Genomic DNA, 11,619 nt, shown 5'->3' with positions numbered 1-11,619 from the left:
ATTTGGCAGAAGTTCACCATCTTCTTGGATCTGAAGGCAGCAGCATTGTCTGTTATTATATTGTCTGGGCAGCCAAATCTAGCCAGTATATTGTTTTCCAAAAATTGAATGATTACTGAATCATTTGCTTGTCTGCATGGGGCAGCTTCAATCCACTTGGTGAGTAGTCTGTTGCTGTTAGAATCCATCTGTGTTGCCTGAAGATGAGGGATGAATTTCCCCATGAAATCCAAGCCCCATTGTTGAAAAGGTCTCTCTGTTGCATGGGCTTCAAAGGAAGTGGCAGCAACTGTCTTTTGCCTTCAAACAGTTGCATTTGTGGCATGAGGCTGTGATTTCTTCACATCAGAGAACATAGTAGGCCAGTAATAACCAGCCTCAATATCTTGTCCACGGTGGACTTCCAGTACAAATGTCCACCACAGTCTTCCGCATGGAAGTCTTGCATGATTTTGTTAGTTTCATTCTCTATTAGACAGTGCAGCAAAATACCTTCATGGTTTTTCCACAGTAGATTTTCATCCATCACACAAAATCTAGATGTTTTCATTTTTAGGAACCTACACTTAGTTCTGGACAGTCCTGAGGGAGCACACAGGTTTTGTAACACATAACAGATATCAGAGTACCAAGGAGATTGTTCAAAGGCTACATTGATCTTTGGAGTCGCCAGCTCTGTTTCACTGTCCAGTTGGTTAATGTCTAAGGCTTGGAAATTTGCTTCTGTCATTAACTTGGCCAAACCTTGCCCTTTTATCAGCTTTGTAGGCTTTATTTCAATGTCAAATTCTAGTATATTGGCAATCCATTTTCCTCTCCTACCCTCTAAGTTTTCTTGGGTGAGAATGTCTTTGACAATAGGACTTGGTACATAAGCCACAACATGGGAGTAGAGAATGTAAATCCTAAAGTCTTTAATAGCTTTGATCAAGGCATAGGCTTGTTTTTCCATTATTTGGTACTTTAGAGGAGCATCTCTAAGAGCTCTGCTGAAAAAGGCAATAGGTTTCTCATTCCCTTGGTCATCTTTCTGTAATAAAACAGCAGCAATAGTATGTTGGGAGGCAAAGGAGAAAATGATGAAGTCTCTGTCAAACTGCGGATTGGTTAACACTGGGGTTTGAGTCAAGGCCAACTTTATACTTTCAAAGGCTTGTTTTGCTTCAACAGTCCATTTGACCTTTGAATCTTTCTTTAGCATATTGTTTAGTAATCTGATTAACTCTGCTAAATTTGGGATAAACCTTCTTAAAAAGTTGATTTTTCCTAAGAATCCTTGCAGCTCCTTGACATTCCTTGGGTGAGGCATTTGTAGGATAGCTTGTATCCTATCTGGATCAATTCTTATGCCATTTTTTGAAATAATATGCCCTAGAAGTTTCCCTTCTTCCAAGCCAAATAATGACTTCTTGGGGTTTAAGGAAATACCATATTTCCTGCATGTTATGAAGATCTGTCTTAAATGTTTCAAGTGTTCTTGGTCAGATTTTGAAAAGGGTGTTAGATCATCTAAGTAAATGACCAAGAAGTCATGAATCTCTTTTGCAAAAGCAATGTCCATTGCTCTCTGAAATGTTGCCCCTGCATTTTTCAATCCAAAGGGCATTTTCACATACTTGAAAGTTCCCCATGGAGTAGTAAATGCAGTTTTGTCTTGATCATCAGGGTGTACCAGGATTTGATTGAAACCTGAGAAACCATCCAGCAATGATATCCTGGAAGCTCCTACTACTCTTTGAAGAATGTGATCCATTTTGGGTAAGGGGTAGTTGTCTTTGAGTGACACTTGGTTCAAATTCCTTAAGTCTACACAAAGTCTAATCTCACCAGTTTTCTTTCTTGTAGGGACCAAATTTGAAATCCACTCAGAAAACCTGATTGGTGCTATGATACCAGCTTTGAACATTTTCTGTAATTCTTTTTCAATGGAAGGAAGGAGCACAGGATTGATTCTTCTCAATTTCTGTTTGAATGGTTTTTGATTAGGCTTGAGGGGAATGGTATGCTGGATAACAGAGGTATCATAAGACTTCAAGTCCTCATAACCCCAAGCAAAGACATCTTGGAACTCTTTAAAGAGATCAATATATTTGGGTTTTTGATCAGGGGGCAAAGCAGCAGATAGCTTTATTATTTTAGGCTTGTCAGTGGTACCAATGTTACATTCTTCAATTGTTGCATCTAATGGCTGCATCTTTGGTTTCCTGGGGACATCATTTGAGTCAAAAATGTCCTCTAGTGGGGTAAGGCCTGCTGAAGGAGATTGTCTTTGAGTTGTATGACTTCATCTTCAGCGTTGCTCACCTCTTCACAGTCAATTTGGTGAATTTGCTGAATGTTTTCTTTGTTGAAAATGGTTGGACTGAGTAATTGTTTGGCTGTTCTAGGTGACATTGGGTGGGCAGACTGTTGAAACTGTAATTGTGATGGACTTGCTCCATCAAATATTTGTGATTGACTTGCTGTCTCAAGCATTTGTGATTGACTTGCTGTCTCAAGGTCAATATTTAATCCTGTAAACTCTTGTTGCAAGGTTAAAAAGTTGTTTATTTGCATGTCATTCTCAAATACTTGCCACTCTTTGACATTGTTGGAATAGAAGGCCTATATTTGACCTCTGCCGTGAAACAATTGTTGGGTTCTAATGGGAATTTGAAGGTGCTGGCAAATGTTGCCAAGCTGTGTGCATGGAGATTGTGGCCCTTGGAATTTTTGTGATAACAAACTCGGAGAAAGTCTCTAATATTTCAATTACAGCAGACCTATAGGACCTCAATCTTTGTCATTGGTAACAAAATTTCCTTTCACTTGTTGAATTACTAGATCAGAGTCTCCCATGATGGAGAGTTTAGGAGCTTGTAGTGATTTTGCTAGCTTTAGGCCCAACAGCAGAGCTTCATATTCTGCTATGTTGTTAGTGCATCTAAACTTTAATCTGTAAGCCCTGCCTTCTGCATAGCCTTTCTCTTTGTTATGTATCCATACTCCAGCCCTGCCCCTAACTTGTTAACTGAGCCATCAAATTCTAGGGCCCACAGAATGTCTTGCTGAACGGGAGATTTAACATTCTGTTCATGGGATGGCAATGTGAGCATGAGTTGAGGTTTCTTTTTCCATTTGTTTCCTAGGATAATTTCATCATGTGTTTGACAATCTTTGACAATTAGAGGAGGGTTTATGTGTATTGTTGGGCTGATTGAAATTTGGCAGGTGCTACTTGTTTGATCAATGTTTTGTTCTTGTATGAGTGTTTCGGTCTTAATGTCATTGTTTGAGAGGTTTGCGCTGTCATTGAAGAGGATGAAGGAGTCTATGTCCGAATGGACAGCATATATTGGAAAATTTTGAGGCTTTTCTTCACTGCTGACCATATACTTCATGAGTGTTTCCCTATAAAGTCTTTTTGGTTGCCCAAATACAGAGATGGTTGCATATGACATATCTAATTGCAGGGAGCCTTGGAGTTTGGCTCCCCATGATCTTGATAAGAGCATCCCGTATTTGGGTGGGATATCAGCAACTACAACATCCATTAGTATGGTTTTGTTGGGAAATTGAACCAGGGACACACATAAATCTTTTATTAGGCCCAAACATTTGACTTGACTAGAATCAAAAGAAAACAGGTCTTTGTATGGTCTTGTTATATCCAAGTTTAATCTTTCCATGACAGCTTTTGGCATAAGGTTGTGAGAGGCACCTGAGTCAAACATTGCATTATGCAGTATTTTATCATGAACATGCAGGCTGACATAAAAAGGTAAAACCCCTGTGACTACTGTTTTTCCATCTACCTCTGGGCAAAACAATAATTCTGGAGTGTCATCTAGCACATTTACATCATCTTTGCTGTTGGTGAGCTGAAGGGATTTTTTGATCTGTTGCTTATATATGTCATGCTTGGCTAGCTCTGAAAGGGGAATTGCTATCTTTAACTTGCCAATCTCTGCTCCTAGGTCAAAGGGTTTGTCAACTTGGATTTTAGAGTCACGGATAGCAGTCCTTTCTCTGTTCATTAAATCTTCTTGTTGGATTTCATCTTGATTTTGGAACCTGCCCCTCATACCCATGTCTTGAGGGGTAATGTTCGGATTTGGGTGGGAGGATGAGGTTGCCGTGGGCTGTTGTAGTGGGGACAGTAATTCAGTGACTTCCTCAACCACTACTTCTTTTGTAGGCAAGTTTGTTTTGTCATTAGGTTCAGTGACTAAGGTTTCTTTAGGTTGCTGCTTCTCCTTTATCTTTTCGGGCTGATTTACATTTACAGTCCTACTCCTTAGTTTGTATTGTTTATGGACTTCATAGACAGCAGTGTCATACCCTTGTTTAAAGTCAAAGGATTCTCCTGATTTTGTTTGGAATGTTTTGCTTTCATCCTCCTCATGGTCTTCTTGTGTTAAGAAAACATGGCTTTTACCATCCAGACCCATTAAGTTGATTTCAGGATCTTCATTGAGCTGATTGGCTGAGGAAGTTTCTGCATAGTTTTCTTGAAAAGGGGTCTGATATCTTGGTCTGCACTTGTTTTTCCTATGTTTGGGTTCTGCGTTCTCCTAAAATTTGGGTTTCTAGGAGGATTGCTTTGTGATGCCTCCCATGATGACTTTCTTTCAACTGATTCCACTCTTTCACCTAGTCTCTTCATGCTGTTTAGTATTGCATCCAACTTTTGATCAAAGCCTGAGGGCTCTTCTCTCAAACCAGCCTTCTTTTCCAGCTTTGCCCTGTTTCTCTTGGCAATTAGGTTGGCCTCTACAGTGACTGCAACTCTTTGGGCTTCTGCAAGGGTTGGAGGATCTCTTTCTTTCAGCTGATAGGCCATATCAGAGTCAAAACCGTCAGGGAAGTTATACAGGGCCAAATCAGGAGGGGGCCTTAAGTTCTGGGGGATAGCATTATATACATTGTTAAACCTAGCACAATATTCCAAGACTGTTTCTTGGGGACCTCTTTTGATAGTGTTATATTCACCGAGTATGTGTAGAGGATCTTTCTTCTTCTCCCATCTGTTGGTAAACTCTTGGTACAGGACCTCAGGGGTTGCAATGGAATTTGCATTCAGGGATCTAAACCAAGTTCTGACATCCCCGGTTAAGCTTTGAACAAAAATTCTCATCCTGACACTGTCATCATCTATTTCATAGGTCTCAAAGTGGTCTTGCATCTTCTTAGCATGCTGGGCAGCTGTCAAAGGGCCATTGGAGTCAAAAAATGAGATTTTGGTTTGGTAGTCTTGAGGTAGAGCCGGTGCATTGGCTGGTATCTGCAGAGGTGCATATTTGTTAGCCATGTTTATGGGGTTTATAGGGTTAATAGGAACAAATGGGACAGCTGGGATTACAGGTGTAACAGGGTTAATAGGATGGGTAACAAGCGGGAAACTGGTTGAAAGAGTATGTGCAGATGGTGAAGATGGGAGAGGAGGGCTTTGAGGTGTTGATGATGAACTAGGGGAACTAGGGGTGGACCGAAAAAGGACTTTGCAAGGAGTTGGAATGAGGATAGGTTGGTCTGAACTTATATCTGAATCAGCAGGCTTCTCCTGCTTTTGCTGTCTCCTTATGTTCTTTGGAATGATATTTGGGTTATCAACAATGATGGGTTGATCAGGGTCAGGGTTTGCCCTAGTGTGCCTTGGGTTTCTTTTGGGAGCCAGCTTCTACGTATTCTTTTAGAACTTTATACAGGAGGGTTAATATGTACAAGGACTAGGTAAGAATTCTGGAATGACTATATATGTTTCAAAGCTAGGATGAAGATTCCCTAGTTAGCTCTTCCCTAAAGCTGTCCCTGTGTTTACAGAAACAGTCCTAAGGCCTCTTGGCTAGTTTCAGGCTTGATGGTAGCTTTGGAAGATAGATAGTATCTAAAAACTTTTAAGAAGTCCCCAGTGGAGTCGCCAATTATGTTAACACCCAGGTTGTTCCCTATGACTCCCAAGGGAATACGGCCGGGGTAACCACTAACCAATCTTTGGATCACTGTTTCTAGCCAAACTGTGATCAGAGAGGGCTCTCTCTTTATGATTTGTAACTGTTTATGATAGGGTTTTAGGCTAGCTATTATGCACAGGTTTTGATTATGTTTTGGTTGAAGAAATTCCTTCAGATCTCTTGTGATGTAATATTTAGAGAGTCAGGTATCATTGGGCAATGGAGTCTGTAGCGGTAGGTGTCTAGAAACTTTGAGATGAACCGGTGAAACTTACAGGGCCATTTGGATGCTTCATAGAACAAATTTTGATTAATAACAGGAAACAGGTAAGACAAACGATGAAAGCATTCAAGAATTTTCACTCATTTTTTAACTGTTTCCACCAAACTGGTTATGAGAAAAGACAGATGTCACAGGGGCAAACTTGAATCCCTGGGAATGTCTATCACAGCGAAAGATATAGTTTCAAAGTGCAGCAACTAAGAATTGCACTTCTGTTACTGTATCTGAGGAAAACATGGATAATAGCTCAGTTTGAGTTCAGGGTAATCATGGATTAAGTCCTGGAACCATTATTCTACTTTGCTATTAAGTGTAAAATATTTAGACAACAAAAGAGAACAAAAGACTCGAAAACATGTAATACAGAGATTTGAGAAAACTTATTGTTTTATGAAAACAGTCTGGAATCCTGCAACATTCACCATTCACCACAACGCATCAAAGTACACCAAGCTTTGGAAATTCCATTCTCCCTTTGTATTATTTCTCTGAGAATCTTACAGCAAGCGAGAGCTCTTCAAAGAAAAATTACAACAACCCCTGCTCTATCATGCGCAGGGGTTTATATAGAAATAAGTATACAAAATATCTCAGGCATTGAGTCATCTGAGAGAGAGAAAATATCTTTAGTAGTGTTCAGAAAGTGGGCAGGGAGTTATTACAACGTTAAATGCAGAGTAAATGCCCTTTATGTCTGTCAGATGATTGTTTTGACTTTAAGGAGTCACTGAGTCGGTTACATTACTATGTATCGATCCTGTAGGTACGCATTTACTTTTGCCTGCGCAATGAATTTCACGGCTTTGCCAGCTGCGTTTGTCTTTCCTGCTTTGTTGGCTGCTCCATCTGCTGAGTTGGCTCAGCTTTGACTTTATGATGCCTGCTGATTTTGCTGACTGTTCTTTCCGTCAAAATTTATAGAAAAAACAGAAATTGATGCATGGCTTAATGTTTACAAAATTCTCTGGATGGCATTTGTCCACCATTCCTGTGAAGGGAGCTGATGCTTGAGGATGGCCTGCATTGTCTCTTCAGCTTCTGTATACTTGAAAAAGTTGGGAGCTACATCAAATAGATGATTCATTTCATTCATTATAAAAAGTAGATTTTCTATCTTACCATAGAAAATCTGTCCTGTGATAGGCCCTGTATCCTCTGAGGTGCTGGCCTTCTCATTTACCTGTGATGAGGCAAAAACATTCACTTTCTTGGCATATTCTTCATGGGTGAATAATCTCCCTCCATTGTTCAGCAAGCTAGGGAGTCCTTTACTTTCCAATACCCGAAACCTCTCAAAGAACCTGTTTACCTCAGTTTGCATATCCTGGGTTCTTCTGTCTAAGGTTTGCATCAGATTTCTAAGAGTAAGAACCCTCTTGATCATTTGGATAGTATCAGTTCTGTTTGCGATTCCCATGATGGTCAACTGAGAACTGGTCTTATGATTGAGCACATTGATCATTTTTGTTGCAATTTCAGGCATGTTCCCCAACAAGGCCCTTGATGTTCTGATTTCCCTCTGTGCTTTAGGAATGAGCTCCAGTTGCTCATGGATTGTCTCAATGTATGGCCACTGGTTATTGATGGACTTACCAATATTGGACCATATCATTGCTCTGATTTCGGCTATGATTTTATCTAGCTTTAGCTCTTTCTCAAGCTCCTTGATTTTGTCTTTAAGAGCTTTGATTTCTTTGGCCTTCTCTCCTACTTCTCTTTTTGTTTTGTCATGCTTTTCATTCACCTTGGCCAGCTGCTCCTTAGTTTCATTCAGCTGCATCATTTGTGCTTCTAAAGCTTGTATTTCGCTTTTCAGCTTTTGCATGTCTAAGCTCTGATCTGTGCTGGTGGGTGCTGCTGAAGTAGATGTGGCTGGTTGTTCAACCTGCTGAGGTGGAGGTGCAGTAGTAGGAGCAGTATCCTCAAGATTAATGACCTGTGGAGGGGGCTGAGATGTTTGCCCCTCTTGCGCTTGTGTTGATGATCCTTTCAGAGGTGCTTGTGTGGCCTCATATTGCCCCAATTTTTCTTGTGCCTTCAGAAGTTCTTTGTAAACAGAAATTAACAGAGCAGTGGAATCCTGCTCATACCTTTGTTTCGCCACTTCATCGGTCTATGGATGGATAGTGGCTGGAAGTTTAACCTTCTTCCTTAGTGCAGCCATATCAGCATCTCTGATTTTTAAGATCTCTTGTATCCCTTTAATATCATTGGGATTGTGCCCAATCTCTATGATGATTTCTTCCAGGGTTTTGATCCTGTTGTCTTTGGCCTGAGAAGAGGCTCTCTCTAGCTCCAGCTGGGAAGCCGTAGCATTCAGACTGCTTGTTAACTTGTAGTTGTCCAAGGTCTTATCGGCCAATGAAGCATACACCATTTCCCCTGTTTGTTTATGCAACTCAATTTTGTCCATGGGGTGTATATCTTTGGCAAGGACCTCTAAATTGGTCCTGAGATAATCAGCAGAAGACTGTGGCTTGAGTGCCGTAGGCATAAAATGACTCAATGTCAGTTTGCCCTCACCTACATCAAAAGCAGACATGAGTCTCTGCTGATTGGAAGGAGCCATGTTAAGTAGGTGATTGTATAATTGAACTTTGATTGGGTCACTCCTTCTCTTAATGTCTATGAACTGCTGCTTTATGCTCACTCTTTCCTCTTTCTGCTGGCTGGAGGAGGTGACTTCCCCTCCCATTGTCCTGTCTAGTTCCTGCTGGGAGGAACTTGCTGAAATTTCTTGACTTGGTGGGCCCATGCCCAATGCTTCTCGGATGGCTATATCCTCTTCTGGAAAATCGTTGAGTCTTTGCCTTTTCTCTCCTTGATTGATAGAGGATGTCAAGGGAGTTTCTCTTTCCCTTTTCCTCAAGAGAAATGTGTCCTCCTTTTGAGGGGTTTGGAGGACCGAGGCATCAAATGTAGAGTCTTGCCTTGTAGGCATGACTTGTTCAGTGGTCTGAGGAGTATCCACTGTTTCCTTTTGCTGGGCAGGCGGCTCCTGCCCTTGTTTTTCTTGCTGCTGTTCCTCTTGCTGTCCTATGTCTTCCTGCTGCCCTTGCTGTAGTCCTTCTACTTATTCTTGTGTCTGCTGACTTTGATTTTGTTGCTGTTCCTGCTGTTGCTCTTGCTCTGCCTCCATTTCCTTTTCCTTTCCTTTTTCTGATACTTTTCCAGCAACCTTTGTAGTTTGCTGTGGAGTAGTTGAAGAGGAGGCTGCTGCTCCAATTTGTGTGCTTGGCAGTGAGGGGACCTGTGCATAAAACTCAAGGTCAGCCATCTTCTTTTGATTGTTCAGAGCTCTTTGATCAAGCTCTTTTTGAGTTATATCTTCTTCTAGAGTTCCCCTTTTCCACTTGCTTTGATTGGCATATTTTTCAATTTTGGGGAGGCTATGATGACCGTAAGCAGACAGTTTATATTTGAGTCTCCTCATTGTGATGAAGTTGTTGGGGTCATAGGGTTTCCATATAAAACTGTACTTCAAACCAAATCCCACCAGTATTCTATCTGCCTCCTTCCACCCTTCATCCCTTTCATTGTAGACTAAATGGCCAAGTTGGCTCTTGATTTTCAGGTGTGCTTTCTTGCCTCTGCCTGAGAAGTGGAACATATCCACATAGCCAAACTGCCTGAAGTATTCTAAGGCAAATAGCCTCATGGGCACAAATTTGGGTAGTCTAAATGGGGGTAACTCACACCCATATATTCTGATAACGGTGTGGTGTTGGTAAAGATACCAGTCCCCAATACTGTATACTTTTGACAAATGTAGGCACCTTTTCATGTCCTCTGTCAGTCTAGGAGGAGGTGAACCAATCAGTAGAGTCAAGGCTGGATGGATGAAGAGATCAATAAACTCACAGTAGGTATATGGAGAGTAGCATGATATGTGGAAAACAGATGTCCAATATACTACTGATCTCAGATTGCCCTGTGCATCTACTCTCTTCTTTGGGAAGGAGAATTTATCATGCTGGAAGTATATGAGCAGATGATATAGGTAGGAGGTGTACCTAAACACTCTTTCTCTTGGCAAATTCATCAACTGTTCATGCATTTTGTCTGATATGTATGTTGCATAATCATAGTGGATTGGTTTCCTTCCTGGGGAGAACATAAGCATCATTTGTATAACTGTTTCATCAATATGTTCTATTGAATCATATCCCAGGATGGGACTGATCATGTCAACCAGGTCTTGGCCCAATTGATTGAGGTAAACGCAGTTGATGGGAGGAATCTGCAAAGTGTCAGCTTTGATGAAGAGCTGGTTGACCTTAGTGATTTGGGCCTCTGTGGTTCTGGCTCCCTGTACTATTAAATCAGCTAGTGACAGAGGGACCAACTTATGCTCTGTCTGGAATTGCAACATCTCCCTGATGGCTTCAGGGGTAATGAGGAACAAGATTGAACCTTCAGCATCTAGCACTGCTCTCTGGGATGCATCATAGTGTTCAGCAACTATGTGCACAAGCTCAGGGAATTGATTAACCTGAGGAAGTTTGAATATTGGGAGGAATGACTCCCAAATTCCCAGGATGTCTGTCCCCCTCTCATGTCTGATCTTTATCTCGTTTAATATTTGCAGATGGAACCTGCTTCTGCTCATCATTTCCTCTGCTATCTCGTAGTCCAGGTCTGCCAATGCTCTGGTGTCAAATGTTCTATTAGGAACATTCAGGGGAGCCACATTGAGGGCTATGGGAGCTACAGGGGGGTCCATGATTTTCCTTTGCAAATTTTACTCTTACTCAGGGGCTGTGTTACTATGCAGAGTAACAACAGCAAAGTTTCTTTGTAGAGGGATGGAAATGCAAGTGGGAGGTAAATGCAGGGTGTGCAGCAGTTGAAATGCTGTTTTATGGTAATTAAGAGCGAAGCTTAGCCCTTTTTTTGGCACCTTTCAATGTTAAAAATTGGTTTCAAATGCGCCTGCCATGATTGCGCAGACAGGGCCTGGTTTCTTAGCAGAATGCCACTGGGAAAAGGCTCGGTTGGTGTTTTTCGAAGTGATAATTGGAACTTCAAGGCTTTGCTGAGGAATTCAGTGGTGAATTTCTGATTTTCGGCTTTCTTTAAGCTCTCTAAGGTGTTAAATAGATAATTGCAGGCGCACAGAGGATGAATGATGAGGAATACCTGGTAAAACAACGCGCAGAGGTCGTGACCGCAGGTTGAACTGGTGCGCTGGAGGTCTTCTGGTCAGTTTAGCAGGTTGGTAGACAATTTGGATGTTGTTTGCCTGCAGAGCAGAATAATGACGAACACACAAAATGACCAAAAAACGCGAAATTTTGGGTGAAATAGACCTTTTTACGCTTTTGGCGCGAATATGTGCTGACGTCAGCATGACGTCATAGGGTGGGGTCAAGGTCGGATGACGTCATACTGACGTCATCGGGT

This window comes from Pinus tabuliformis, chromosome 5_1 (assembly GCF_031772625.1).
Source record: "Pinus tabuliformis cultivar Carrire ecotype Pingquan chromosome 5_1, CPIR1, whole genome shotgun sequence".
NCBI classification, from domain to species: domain Eukaryota; kingdom Viridiplantae; phylum Streptophyta; class Pinopsida; order Pinales; family Pinaceae; genus Pinus; species Pinus tabuliformis.
Note: the sequence above shows the minus strand (reverse complement) of the source record.